The 15,840-nt window shown below is 40.1% G+C and overlaps 1 long non-coding RNA gene across 2 annotated transcripts; it reads right to left on the reverse strand.

The window, feature by feature from the left end:
• Positions 1-962: 962 nt before the first annotated feature.
• Positions 963-15,578, reverse strand: LOC144589308 (uncharacterized). 2 transcript variants are annotated; one of them, XR_013545362.1, is made up of 3 exons: positions 14,850-15,578; positions 13,581-13,641; positions 963-4,561 (listed from the first exon to the last, which is right to left on the reverse strand). It is a non-coding gene; the product is annotated as an uncharacterized LOC144589308 (long non-coding RNA). The 2 variants fall into 2 exon arrangements; XR_013545361.1 differs by lacking the exon at positions 963-4,561 and adding an exon at positions 9,223-12,280.
• Between the last annotated feature and the right edge of the window lie 262 nt (positions 15,579-15,840).

Here is a 15,840-nt window from a genome sequence, read left to right on the forward strand (position 1 = left end):
GCTGGACCGGCTGTCCCTACGCATGTGGACGCCTGCCAGCTGATAGGCATGTGCATACGCTGAAGGGAAGGAAAGCCAGGACGCTGCCTCTAAAGATGGGAGCGGCAGAGGACCAAGAGGAGGAAGAGGCAGGACCAGGAAGGGCGGCACCGGGGCAGTGGGAAGGGGTGGGGCATCTATTTTGCCAAAGCAAAACAAAGTGCCAGGCAGCAATAAGTTCAAAGCTTCATTACTTTTTAGCAAAATGGGATCTCTGAACTGGACCACAAACTGAACCATGAACCAGCCCAGTTCATGAGGGGTTTTTTGTTCATAGTTTGGTTCTTGAACCCAAGGTGGGACACAAATATAACAAACAGATAAAGGGCGCAAGCCAAGGCCTGTTTAATTAGAATTAAGTTCCACTGTGTCTGATTGGACACATTCTCAAGTAAACATGACTTCACACTTAGGAACCAATTGAAAACAGTGTGCATGATGCGTTTAAATGATTGCAAATGCTGTGAGAACATTTGGTGGTCTTTGTATGCAGCTGCATTTCTGACAGCATCATCATTTATTTATTTCATTTATTTATTGCCCCATTAGTGCAAAGCAGTATTCTGGGTGGTTTATGTAGACCCTTATATATTTTCTCACAATCTCCATGGAATTCAGTGAGACCTATACTATTTCTACTGAAGCCAGTAAGGCTTCAATAAGAATATAGGAGTGCAACTTTCCAGTGCAATCACATCTATTTATTTATTTTATTTATATCCCGCCTATCTAGTCAGTTAAGATCACTCTAGGCGGGATATAAATTAATCACATCTATGCACACTGCAAAGTTTTTTTCCTATATGTTAAATGGGCCTTACTCCCAGTTAACTATGCACAGGATCGCAGGCTTATCAAATTCCTTCTAACAGAAAAGTTGGCTATGTTACAAAAAATGTTGTCTTCTTAACTTTGTAATCAGCTTTTTATTTTTTAAAGAAAAGAGAGATGTTTATCTGCTGTAATTTCACATGTTTTTAGAGCATTTGTCATTAACATGCAGGCCTTCTACTGGTGCAAAGAAGGAATGAAGAATACTTTTATCTGTGAAAATACAATAATAATGTTCACTGTCTTCCGATCTTTTAAGAGTCACAGAATTACTATGTTTTTGGAGGGTGAATGTGAGGAAAATGACAGCAGACCCCCTGCTGTCTCCTCATGGTGCTCCAAGTAGAGTTATAGCTGCTTTCAAAACACTCCCACCCTACCAATTAGTCAATGGTTATTCAGAACCAAAAATTAACTCACAGCTTTCAGTGCCAAAGTGCCATTCTTTCATTTAAATATAACTATCTAATTAGATTAAAACACAGAAGTTGTGCCATTCCTTTCTAAAAGTACTGGCCGTAGCAAAGGCTATAGATTATGAAGACAAACATTAATTAATACTAATTAAGAACTATTAAAATTGGGTATGAGTGAGGAATTTTCATGTGGCTTAATTGAAATGAAATAAAACTTCCTGTAATTATGCAGTAGATAAAAAAGGTTCAGTCAGGAACCTAAAAAGCAGATTGACCCACATGTCTCCCTTAGTAGGCCATCCCTTATTTGTTAGTTCACCTCAGATAGCACGTACTGTCTCAATACTTTCACTCAGAGACTCTGATAATTAAAAAGTAAAATAAAAATTTCCATTTACTTACAGTTCTTCATATAGTAAAAAAATCATACTGTGTAAAAATATTAACTCATTACATCACTGAGCTTAACTGGTTAATTAGCTTTGTTACTGACCAACTGGTTACACGGCTGATAACACACTTCTCCCTAACTCTCCACTTCTGACACACTCACTTTATTTGGAATCGGTCACAGCCATGTGGCCAATTCCAAATAAAATACAAATGCAAGACTAGTGATACCTTTATAGACCATTAAACAATCACCATACAACACGTGGGCATTCGTAGATGAACCCCACTTCTGACATACTTACAGAATCTTGACTGGAAAAGGTGGGGCTGGGGTTTGGTGGCTATTACTGGATCGATTGACATCAACCTCAGTCCAGAAAGGTCCTTTCTAGCAAAACCTCTCCAAGGCATTATATGTCAGTTGCAATATATCCAACTCAGATTATGAAGACAAACTTAATTAATGCTAATTAAGAACTGTTAAGAACAGCTCCTGCCAACCTAGCAGTTGTAAAGCATGTAAAAATGTGAGGAGATAAATAGGTACCACCTCGGTGGGAAGGTAACAGCGTTCAGTGTCTAAGTTGCACTGGCCATGTGACCATGGAAGATTGTCTTCGGACAGACGCTGGCTCTACGGCTTGGAAACGGGGATGAGCACCGCACCCTAGAGTCAGACACGACTGGACTAATTGTCAAGGGGAACCGTTACCTTTACCTAAGAACTGTTAACATTTGAAGTACATAGCAATCATATTTTGGCTCAGGACATAGCAAATGACGGTGTGACAAATGAGAAACGCTGTAATCCTGTATCCTCTTACCTGGGAACAAGCCCCAATGAATTTCTGAGTATCCCTTTAACTGGGATATGTTTCTCCTCCGATTGACCTGTTTCCCTTCCAGCAACAGGGTCTCCTAAGTGACTAGACCTGCAAATTAATTCTGTGTTTATCTTCTGACAACTAATTACAAAATAAAGCACACTAAATGCAAAATTAATTACTTTGACCAAATTCCGGGAGACAGTGAAAAACGGGAGGGCCTGGCGTGCTCTGGTCCATGGGGTCATGAAGAGTCGGACATGACTAAACGACTAAACAACAACAAATGCAAAATACAGAGGTGAGGAAAATTGTGTAACAGGCCAGATGTCTTTTGCTACTACATAACCCTGTAGAGATACACATTAACAGTAGGGCAGCAATTCTTTATAAATTAGTCTGGGATGTAGGCCCCTGTAAACATCCTGAGGCTTCCTTCTAGGTAAATGTGCAGTTGTGGCAACACTTAAAACCCACTCTGTGTACACAAGGGGTGGAAAATGTTGGAGTTTAGCTCCTATCCACCCTATACAGGGTGGCCAGTGGAGAGGATGAGGCGAGCTGAAATTGAACAGCATCTGGAGGGCCACACATCCCACACTCTTCCTTGTACACTTTCAAAACTATCCTTAATTATATTCTTTAAAGGAGAGGAGAGAACGTGTCAAAGGACTTGAGACATTAATTCAAATCAGCACTCCATTCTGCTCCTTCAATACTGTATAACTTCCTGATCCCCTGAAATAAAGAGGAGCCATGTGGCCGATTCCAAACAAAATACAAATGCAAGACTAGGCGATACCCTCATAGACCACTAAACAATCACCATACAACACGTGGGCTTTCGTGGATGAACACCACTTCATCGGACTTGTATCATTGTGAAGAACGTGAAGTCCAAATGTTCTTGGCATGATGGATCTCAGCAGGCAGATCTTTCTTCTTCCTTAGATCTAAATCAGGAGAGGTGCACTGCAAGAAACAGGGGTTGCTGTTTTTAAAATTACAGCACGCTAAGCCGGTAGGAACACAGTTGCTTAAATTACACCACTACAAGTAGGAAAAGAATACACCTGACATCTTTAACACATAAAAGGAATTCAGACCTCCTGCGTTTGTAAATCACATGGGAAATATCAAGCAAATCATAACTTGTATGTGGTTTTTTAAAAAAGAGTGGCTCTTTCCCCTACCGTATAATAATCTGGGACATTATGAAATGAAAGAATGTGGGGTTTTCCGGATCCTTTGTGAGGGCCTTTTCTGAAGTGATTTGCAGAACACAGTGCGTTACACCTTGAAAGAAGGAGCACCTCAGATATCTTTAGCTTTAACCGAACAAAAAGAGATCCTTTTGCTGATAGCTGAGGTGAAGCTCAGAGCCATCACTCCCTTGTAGCTATGCCGTGGTGGTGGTGGCCTCCCATCCACTGAATATCCCTGAAGGGCTCACCCGGCCCCTCCATTATGCTCTTTTCACCACCCTTTGAAATGTCTTCTTTAATCCTATCAAGTGTTTTAAGAACTGGACTAGTGCCATTGCAACAACTGCAGACTTACTCAGTCATTAGTTTGATTTCATAGGGATTTGTTCTCTGCTGCCAGTTTTTATATATAATTTTTTATTTTATAGGTTGGATGAAGGGACAGGGGACAGGGGATTGAACAAGGGTTGTAAATCAACATGAACAATTTTACAATATGTACATATTCTTATGTACTACATTTCAAAGACACCTAAGTTTTCTGTGTAGCTTATTTATAATACACATTCTATTTCTAGATTAATCTTAGGCTTTCAATTATCAAATATTAATTTGCATTCTATTTCTAAGCCAGTCATAAAATTTATGCCAACAATCTTCATGATTTATCTTTCTTGTTGAGTCTAGCCATTCTGATAGTTTATCCACTTTCGCCGTATCTAGGGTTTTTGCTATTAACTCCTCTTGTGATGGATTCTCCAGGTCTTTCCAATGTTTAGCAAAAAGAATTCTTGCAGCTGTCAAGATATGGATGGCTAAATATTTTTCCATTGGATCTATTGAATCCAGGATTCTATTTAGAAGAAAAAAATTCAGAGGTTACTGTTGTCAGAATCTCTAGAACCTGTTGCAAAATGATTTCAACTCTTTTCCAATATTTTTGGGCTTTCCTATTTGACCACCACATATGATAAAAAGAACCTTCTTTTTGTTTACATCTCCAACAAAGATTTGACATTTTAACATCCATTTCGGCTAGTTTTGTGGGAGTCATATACCATCTATAAAACATTATATATATTTTTTCTTTAAAAGCTACTGACTTAGCGATTTTTATATTGTTTTTCCATATGTGTTCCCACTGATCCAAACTTATATTGTGCCCAATATTCTGTGCCCACCTTATCGTACATTCCTTAACCACCTCCTCCTGGGTATCAAAATCCAATAAAAAGTATATACAATAATGCTTTAATATGCTTGTCTTTGGTATCCAGGTAGACTCTGCCAAAGGGAGTATCGTCTACATAAAAACCTTGTTGCTTATCTCTACCATATCTTGAAACTGAGAATGTGACCACCAATCTATATCAAATCCCTGCGTCATTAATTCATCTTTGTTTTTTGATGTCCCATCTGGTTTTAGTACTTCTCTATGCCTTAAGATTTTTTTTGTTTTCTCTCAAGTTTGGAAGAGAAAATGCCTTCACTGGTGTTACCCAACATGGTATTTTAACATACATCTGTCTTTGAATTTTAGTCCAAGACATAGTAAAGACTTTCTCAAAATATGGTTATTGAATTGTTTAAAATCATCCAGTCTACTGTACTAAAGAAAGGCATGCCACCCCCATTTCAAATCATGACCTTCCAATTTTAACAGTGTTTGATTTTTCAATAAGATCTAATCTTTAATCCACATTAATGAGGCAGCCCTATAGTATAGCAGCCAATTTGGAAGACCCATTCCTCCTCTCTTTTTCCTATCCTGACATGAGTTTAATTTTATCCTTGTCTTCTTCCCTTGCAAACAAACTTACTCTGGTTTCTCTTCAGATCATATAAATATTTCGCCTTTTCCAGGTTTTTTTATGTTGCTTGATTAATCATTGGTTTATTTTATTTTTATTATTATTATTTAAAAATCTTTAATCAATGTACTGCCCAGAGAATGTTAATCAATGTGCAGTTTTAAGGTGCAATAAAATAGTAAATTCATTATCATTACCATAATATGAAGAAAAATTAGGGATGGATAGATCAGCCCATGCCCCATCCACATCAGTTCCACATGAATTCAGTCAAAAATCCATTTCATTCAATTTTGCCATGAATCTGCTAATTGTTTCTTAAAACAGTTGCCTTTACTACTAGCAGTGCATTGTACACATTTATGTATACCCCTTTTCCTAATATACACATACTTAGGTACAATTTTTGAGCTCAGAACTGTCCCACAGAATTTAGAGCAGCATTAGGGATAATTTTATCAGAATTCAGATGGGCAGTTTAGGTTACTTATTTTGATTTTTTCCTCATACCTATGAAGAATAGCTCAAAATATGACTATTTAACATTCCAGAGGGGAGCACAATGTATCTAGTTCCCCCCTCAGTGAAATCAGTGGGTCTTGATTCTGCTTAACTTTAGATGGATCACATCCACACACAACAAATGATTAACATTCACATCACAGAAACACTAGTAGTATTCTAAACTCCATCTCTATGTGAAGCTGAGGCCTTCTTTATATTCATCACCCTTCACCATCCTGTAATTATTTTGTTTATTATATTAAGTTACATTCTTAAACACATTAAGTGGCAAAATCCTGTTGGGTGGCCTTTGCCTGCAGAACTGGAATTACGTCAATCAACAGTGACAAATTGCTGCTAATTATAGGCTTCCTTTTGTGATTTTGGGGTGCAAACATCATGTTGTGTATGACCCATGCACACCCTGAAACTGAAAGAGGAAACTTAACCAGCAGCACTCTGCCACTGCCAGTGACATCATTCCTATTGCACAGGTAGAGCCCTGCAACAGGATCTCAGGCATACCAGACATTTTGTGAAATCAGAAAGATTTACTTTAGAATAAGCATTACTGGAATTGCACATCTGCAATTGATCTGTTTTCAATATGCTGGCCCCTCTTTGAGCTGATTTGCTTGAAAACTGGCTCTGGCCCCTATTCCTCAGAGTTCTCATTGTATGCAGTATGTGTTCCTGGATAATCCAGGAGAAGAAAAAAGACTCGTCAGTGAATTTCATTTTCGACTGAACTAGCAATGAGCAGTAAACAAACCCAAGGCAGAGTTTTTGAACTCTCATAATCAGTTTTAATTGATTGTACATTTTATCCACCACCCCTACCTTGCCCTAGTCAGTCAACCAAGGGGTATCCATTAAAGGGTGAAATTGATCTTCCATGTCAAGCAATCAAGACAAGTTCACTCTCCGGGATCAATGGTGCCCACTGTGATAGATGCAAATACTAAATAGCTAAACAGCTTTTAGCATTAGACAATGAAGATGGTCTACTTTTTCAATCGATATCCATTCCATTCCATTTCTCTTTGTGATGATGTTCTGGGTTCGAGTTAGGCTGTTCCTGATCTAAGGATGAAACCGAGACAACTGATTCATGAAATAAAGTATTTTTATTATTTACTTCAACAGAGTCTCTTTTGTCAAATTCACTAGAAGAGCAAACAGATAACTGTGGGGGAGATTCCTCCCATAACCAGAACAATGAACGTTCGTCAACATCTTTTAATAATAGGTTTCTTTCTCTTAAACTTTCTTGGATGTTTCTCTCATGCGGGGGTCGCGTCCCACACACGGAGTCCTGCAACACGGGTGTCGAGCCCACTCTACTGTTGTGGGTAACTCTCCTCATCTTCGGGTCTCCCGTGGGCAAGGGGTTTGGTCCCTCTGGACTGAGCACCCTGGGATACACTAGGAGGGTCCATTCTATGGGCCTTAAACCCGGGATGATTGGTCTGTAGGTTACTTTGGCAGAAGTCCCCTCTACCGGATCGTCTACCGTCTACCGTCTCAACAGGTCTTTTCCGAGGCGCAGGGAAGACATGACCGAACTCCTCCGGTTCTTTAATTTCTTCCTCTGTGAATACGCTCACTTTTTCGGTCTTGGTTGACACCTTTCCTATTTCTGTTGTTAAGAAAACATCTACTCACTCCCTTTCCTCACTTCGTCTCCTCTCCTCCCTGTTCGCCCTTTCTTATTGTCTTAATGGAACTTTTCTCCTCGCGCCCTCCCTCTCTCCTCGAGCTCTCTCTATTTCTCCCGCGCGGCTGTCTTTTTCCTCCTCCTCCTCGCACGCTTCTGCTGAATGTTCCTCTATCTCTTTAATTTCTTTTTCCTTTCCTCCTTCCGCGGGTTTTTGGTCATATTTTATATCATATTCGTGAGGGGACTGCTCACTCCAGCTCCTATCCTCACACTCTTATAAGGCGTTATTCTCTGTAGGTGGTTTTTAAGTAGAGAGACTCCTTCAGGACTCATTCCCATTTTTAAAATAAATCCATATAACTGATCACATACAACACAAAACACATTTCAAGGAATGTTAAGCCCCTTGATTTCTAGGGGAGGAGATGAATGGTTCCCACTACGTCAGTAGAATTTAATATCTACTGAATCAGACCCAACTCTCTGAAATTTGGTAAGATCTGATCCTGTATTAGAAGGATCAATACGTGGGGAAACTGGTTCGCTGAGTTCACCTGCCAAGTTAGAAAGGAGAGAGGTGTCTAGAGGACATGGTAATAGATATGAATGAATGAATGAATGAATGAATGAATGAATGAATGAATGAATGAATGAATGAGTAAATAAATAAATACTACCTATGCACCTCTGTGAACTAAGATATAAGGATATATGTCAAGGAATGGAAAAACACATACAAAAACACAAAATTGGAACCCTTGGAGTGGAAAGGCTCCATAGCTTTTGATAGAAATAGTTAACTTTTATTCTTTATGTACATAGGCAATATTTTTGCAAACTGTTCTGATAAATTAAATAGTCTCTTAAACATCATTGAGTTTTACAGTATAGATGTCAACATGAATTTTGGTGTTGATAAATATGCTATTATCCACATCAAAAAAGGCAAACTTTTTAGGGAACAGTAACGATGACCTCACTAATGAACAGTTTATTCAAGGCTTAGAAAGCCAGAAAACTTATAAATATCAAGGTATCCATGAAAATCTCAATATAAACCAAAATCATTTATTATTCAGGAACAAGTATTTTGATAGAGTGAAGGCAGTACTCAAAATAAAACTTGATGGGAAAGGGAAAAATACTGCTATCATTTGCTGGACAACTCCAGTATTAACATATTCCTTTGGAACTGTGGACTGGAGGTACAGTGATCTTGTCTGTTTGACTAGGAAAACCCAGTTCCTTCCGTTGAAATACTGGTGCCATAAGCCAAAATTATGTATGTTGTTGTTTAGTTGTTAAGTCGTGTCTGACTCTTCGTGACCACATGGACCAGAGCATGCCAGGCCCTCCTGTCTTCCACTGCCTCCCAGAGTTGAGTCAAATTCATGTTCAATGACACTGTCCTACCATCTCATCCTCTGTCATCCCCTTCTCCTCTTGCCTTCACATTTTCCCAACATCAGGGTCTTTTCTAGGGAGTCTACTCTTCTCGTGAGATGTAGTATTGGAGCCTCAACTTCAGGATCTGTCCTTCCAGTGAGCACTCAGGCTTGATTTCCTTCAGAATGGATACGTTTGATCTCCTTGCAGTCCAGGGGACTCTCAAGAGTCTCCTCCAGCACCACAATTCAAAAGCATCAATTCTTCGGCGGTCAGCCTTCTTTATGGTGCAGCTCTCACTTCCATACATTGTTACTGGAAAAACCATAGCTTTGACTATGTGGAGCTTTGTCGGCAAGGTGATGTCTCTGCTTTTTAAGATGCTGTCTAGGTTTTTCATCGCTTTCCTCCTAAGCAGCAGGCGTCTTTTAATTTCGTGGCTGCTGTCACCATCTGCAGTAATCATGGGGCCCAAGAAAGTAAAATCTCTCACTGCCTACATATCCTCTCCTTTTATTTCCCAGGAGGTGATGGGACCAGTGGCCATGATCTTAGTTTTTCTGATGTTGAGCTTCAGACCATTTTTTGCACTCTCCTCTTTCACCCTCATTAAGAGGTTCTTTAATTCCTCCTCACTTTCTACCATCAGAGTGGAATCATCTGCATATCGGGGGTTGTTGATATTTCTTTCGGCAATCTTAATTCCGTCCTGGGATTCCTCCAGTCCAGCCTTTCACATGATGTTTTCTGCATATAAGTTAAATAAGCCGGGGGACAATGTACAGCCTTGTCGTAGTCCTTTCCCAATTTTGAACCAATCTGTTGTTCCATATCCAGTTCTAACTATTGCTTCCTGTCCCATATATAGATTTCTCAGGAGGTAGATAAGGTGGTCAGGCACTCTCATTTCTTTAAGAACTTGCTATAGTTTGTTGTGGTCCACACAGTCAATGGCTTTTGCATAGTCAATGAAGCAGAAGGAGATGTTTTTCTGGAACTCTCTGGCTTTCTCCATAATCCAGCGCATGTTAGTAATTTGGTCTCAAGTTCCTCTGCCCTTTCGAAATCCAGCTTCTACTTTTGGGAGTTCTCAGTTCACATACTGCTGAAGCCTACACTGTAGGATTTTGAGCATAACCTTGCTAGCATGTGAAATAAGTGCAATTCTACGGTAGTTGGAGCATTCTTTGGCACTGCCCTTCTTTGAGATTGGGATGTAGACTGATCTTTTCCAATCCTCTGGCCACTGCTGAGTTTTCCATACTTGCTGGCATATTGAGTGTAGCACCTTTAAGATTTTAAGTAGTTCAACTGGAATGCCATCACCTCCACTGGCCTTGTTGTTAGCCATGCTTTCTAAGGCCCACTTGACTTCACTCTCCAGGATGTCTGGCTCAAGGTCAGCAACCACACTATCTGGGTTGTCTGGGACATCCAGATCTTTCTGGTATAACTCCTCTGTGCATTCTTGCCACTTCTTCTTGATGCCTTCTGCTTCTGTTAGGTCCCTATCATTTTTGTCCTTTATCATGTCTATCTTTGTACAAAATGTTCCTTTAATATCTCCAATTTTCTTAAACAGATCTCTGATTTTTCCCTTTCTATTATGTTCCTCTATATCTTTGCACTACTCATTTAAGAAGGCCCTCTTGCCTCTCCATGCTATTCTTTGGAAGTCTGTATTCAATTTTCTGTAACTTTCCCTATCTCCATTGCATTTTGTTTCCCTTCTCTTCTCTGCTATTTGTAAGATCTCGTTGGACAGCCACTTTTTTTTCTTGCATTTCCTTTTCTTTGGGATTGTTTTGTTGCTGCCTCCTGGACAATGTTACGAGCCTCAATCCATAGTTCTTCAGGCACTCTGTCCACCAAATCTAGTTCCTTAAATCTGTTCTTCACTTCCACTGTGTATTCAAAAGGGATTTGGTTTAGATCATACTTGACTAGCCCAGTGGTTTTCCTAGTTTCTTCAATTTAAGCTTGAGTTTTGCTATAAGAACCTGATGATCAGAGCCACAATTAGCTCCAGGTCTTTTTGCTGACTGTATAGAGCTTCTCCATCTTTGGCTGCAGAGAATATAATCAATTTTATTTCGGTATTGCCCATCTGGTGATTTCCATGTGTAGAATTGTCTCTTGTGTTATTGGAAAAGAGTGTTTGTGATGACCAGCTTGTTCTCTTGACAAAAGTCTATTAGCCTTTACTCTGCTTCGTTTTGAACGCCAAGGCCAAACTTACCTGTTGTTCCTTTTATCTCTTGACTCCCTACTTTATCATTCCAATCCCCTAGAATGAGAAGAACATCTTTCTTTGGTGTCAGTTCTAGAAGGAGTTGTAAGTCTTCATAGAATCAGTCAATTTCAGCCTCTTCAGCAGTGGTGGTTGGTGCATAAACTTGGATTACTGTGATGTTGAAAGGTCTGCCTTGGATTCGTATTGAAATCATTCTATCATTTTTGAGATTGTATCACAGTACAGTTTTCCCACCCTTTTGCTGACTATGAGGGCTACTCCATTCCTTCTACGGGATTCTTGCCTACAGTAGTAGATATGATACTCATCTGAATTGAATTCGCCAATTCCCGTCCATTTTAGTTCACTGACGCCCAGGATGTCAATGTTTATTCTTGCCATCTCCTGTTTGACCACATCCAGCTTACCAAGGTTTATAGATCTCACATTCCAGGTTCCTATGCAGTATTTTTCTTTGCAGCATCAGACTTTCCTTTCATTTCTAGGAGCATCCGCAGCTGAGCGTCCTTTCAGCTTTGGCCCAACCACTTCATTAGCTCTGGAGCTACTTCTTCTTGTCCTCCTCTCTTCCTCAGTAGCATGCTGGATGCCTTCCGACCTGAGGGGCCCATCTTCCAGCGTCATATCTTTTAGCCTTTTGTTTCTATTCATGGGGTTTTCTTGGCAAAGATACTGGAGTGGCTTGCCAGTTCCTGCTCCAGGTGGATTGTGTTTAGTCAGAACTCTCCAGTATGAGCTGTCCATCTTGGGTGTCTTTGCACAGCATAGCCCATAGTTTCTCTGAATTACTCAAGCCCCTTCACCACAACAAGGCAGCAATCCATGAAGGGGAAAATCATGTATGGAGCATCTTTATTTGTCACACAGCATTGGCAGGCATGTACTTGTTGACTTCAGGAATCTATGTGGGCTTCATAGTCAAACTTTGAAATGACTTCCATGAGAGCACAGTTCCACCTTATCAGAGAACAGAAGAAAATGATAAAGGAAAGGATTAACAGTATTACAGCTCCCAGACAATAATGTTGATAAGCAACAGCACAAATTAGGCCGTTTTCAGGGATTCATATCTGTAATTTAAGATCAAGTTATTTACACTAGATACTATCTGAAAATAATTATGAAACAGGTTGCAAGTGTTATATGTAGGGCCTGTTACGAATCCAAAGAAACAATTCATTCTATAATTCAGTAGATGGATGCCCCAAGCTAGCATCAACAGATTATATGGGCAGGCATCAGCAAGTAGCAAAAATAATTTTTCAGCAGGCAGCTAAATCTTATGGATCATGCCATATTATAAATTACAGCCAGTTTTCAAAACTGGAATCCCATCCTGGGACAAGCAAGTTATCATGGGTAAAACAGTTGATTTTAGGAACTTGGATATAATACTTCTGGATAAAAAAACAATGGGAAAACATACTTTGTAAAAGTTCCATTTACAAGCAACCACAAACGTACAGAAAGTACAAAAATTGCAAACTACCAAATATTAAGGGAAGAAATTAAAAGAATATGGAGCTAAGTCAAGTCATCCTCCTTCCCCTGCTAAACTGGAGTTGTTCCAAATCTTCAGTTTTCAATTTAAAACAATTGCCAATGGCTGCTAATTTGGTTCCTGAAGCCCAAAAACCAATGATTTTACCAATATGTCATCTCAACAGTGAATGCTTCCAACTATGCTAAGCTTCAATAATATTACTGCTCCGTATGCTTTGAAATTATTGGATGTCATTCTCAGTATATTGGATATTGATGTAGAAATGTAGTTTTCAACCCATAATTCAGTTTGTTGAGATGCTCAATTTTTTTTAGAAGGAAGCATGTTTCTAGCCCTTATGCTCTTGAAAATGTGTACTACACCTGAATCAGGAATAGGTTTCATGAGTGTTACAGATTCACATTTCATGCACAATGATACATTTTTATATATTCTAGCAGTAACTCCGCTGACCTGACCTGAAGGAATGATATAGGATCAATACCAGGGGAGGACAATTGTCACATCCTGAATGCTGGAAAAGGCTACTTTTGAAAACCTTCCCATATTCAAGCAGTTTGAATGGAGAGTAATTGCCATTCAGGTCAAAGAAATACATCTGCAGGACTGCAGTCTTTATGCTACAACCTTCATCAGTAGAAGAGGTGATTTATTTAAACCAATGTTGTTGATAGAAATAGGAAAACAGGTTAATGCAAGAGCCATGATCCTACAATTCATGATTATATGGGATTATATTTCTCACGTACTCACATTTTTCCTTTGTATTTTCCTAGTCCAGCTAGACAGACAGATGGGGCAAGTCTTGCTTGTTCTTCAAAATAAAATAAACAGAAAGCGGGCAAGTGACCATTTGTATTCGCCACCATTGCAAAGTTATGTAATGAAATGAACGCAAGGCTGAGGAAAGTAACATTTAGTTTTGATTCAGCATTTTAAATTAAGCACCCTGTCTCAAAAGAAGAAGGGACAAGATTTGTCTTTTAAACAAATTGCACGCCAGCTCATTAAGAGAACACAGGCTCCCAGCACCCCGCACATCACTTGTGCATGTGGAGCACCGTCAGAGTCGTTATTAACAAGTTCTCAAACAAAAATAAATTGAAGTGCAGCCTCCCACCCAATGCATTTCATTTATCAAAGATTAAGGAAAGAGAAGTTAGATTGGCTTATTAGGAGCATAAATCAGAACCTTTAAACCCAATCTGAAGCCATTTCTTGGTATGCAACTCAAGTTCTGAATAACACTCAGTGCTTTGCTTCTAAACACCAAACTATGCAGACTTCTTACTGTTAGTTACTGTAATGCTACACTTATTTTTTAACCCTGAAGCCTCTGTGCTGCAAGGTCAGAAGACCTACAGTCGTAAGATCAAATCCACGCAGCGGAGTGAGCCCCCATCACTTGTCCCAGCTCCTGCCAACCTAGTGGTTCGAAAGCAGGCAAAATGCAAAAATGCAAGTAGATAAATAGGTACCACCTCGGTGGGAAGGTAAACGGTGTTCCGTGTCTAGTCACGCTGGCAACGTGACCACGGAGGATTGTCTGTGGACAAACACTAGCTCTGTGGGTTGGAAACAGAGATGAGCACCGCTGCCTAGAGTCGGACACGACTGGACAAAATTGCCAAAGGGAACCTTTACCTTTACCTTAGGGGTTGCACAGAGATGCGAAGAATACTTAACAAGAAAAGAAAATTGTTATTCTTTGTGGCTCTATATGCCAGGCCTTTTTGCTGAGACTTGTCCCTATACTGAGCATTCCTGTGAAAATAAGATCCCAGTCTTATTTTTCTCATGCTCACACACCATTTTTCACCAGTTCCTAGGGGAATGTGTGTGTCAAGAGTCACTCTGTGTGACTTAATTCCCTTTCTGACCAATTTTGCACAGTGTGATTCTTGCTGCCCCCTTTTCCCCCTGTGCCTCCCACTGAGTTTTCCACCATGGCTTCCTTTCCTCTCACCAGGCAGAGTTTTAAGTGCAACAGACTTTATTTGGACTTCTGTTCCCATCCTGTACCTTCTTTCTGGCAATCCGTCCCAGTGGGGCTGGGGCTGAAGTCTCTGGCCCCAGTTTTCCAGAGTCCACAGCTGGAACAGAGTTAGTCACCAGTCCTAGCTGCCAGGTGTTCTTCACTTAGGGTTACCTCTTTGCCACAGCTGCTTCTCATGCGCCTGGGCCAGCTGCACCAGCCACACCTCCAGCACTGTTTCTGTGGAAATTTCTGGAATTTATATATAACAAATCATGAATAGATTCTATATTAGTATACATATAGGAACTTGTGTGTGTCAGAAGTTGAAATTGTATTCTATTAGCCATGGAAAAATTTCAAAAAGGTTTACTGTTTCCTTTAAGAATATTTACTTGGTATAGATTGTGTGCTTGACAGACTTGTTTCATAACAGCTTTCTTTTGTAACATACCAACATCAGACAGCATAACTGGAAAAAAAAACTGCTTCTCAACAGAAAAGCCTCATGCTAACAGACAAACAGAACAGGCAGAATCTGATTGGTTACTCTGTTCTACCATGTACATAACACATCTCAGTCATTCTTCTATACACAAATACACACATGCTATGGTGCACAATTATATGGTCATATCGACCAGATAGGTGGGATATAAATAAATAAATAAATAAATAAATAAATAAATAAATAAATAAATAAATAAATAAATAAATAAATAAATATTCGAACAGTTTCTGTGTTGGGGTTCGCCTTCCCAGTTATGGCGTGGAAAGACATCTTTGGTGCCATCCAGACAGCCCTGGCTCACAAGTTCCTGGGCCCGGGTGAAGGTGATCCAGGCCTCAGTCCAGGGGTCCCAGAGGAAAGAAGGGGTTCATCCTTCCCCACCCCAGGGTGCAGACCACAGCCGGCTGTTCTTCCAGCCAAGGGCCCTCTTCCTTCTCTTCCTCCTCCTTTATCCCCTCCTCTACCCTACCAGCTGCACCAGCTCTCTCCTGTCCACTGGCTCCCGCTCAGCCCCCCCCCCCCACCTG

The sequence above is a fragment of the Pogona vitticeps genome, chromosome 1 (assembly GCF_051106095.1).
Source record: "Pogona vitticeps strain Pit_001003342236 chromosome 1, PviZW2.1, whole genome shotgun sequence".
Classification (NCBI taxonomy): domain Eukaryota; kingdom Metazoa; phylum Chordata; class Lepidosauria; order Squamata; family Agamidae; genus Pogona; species Pogona vitticeps.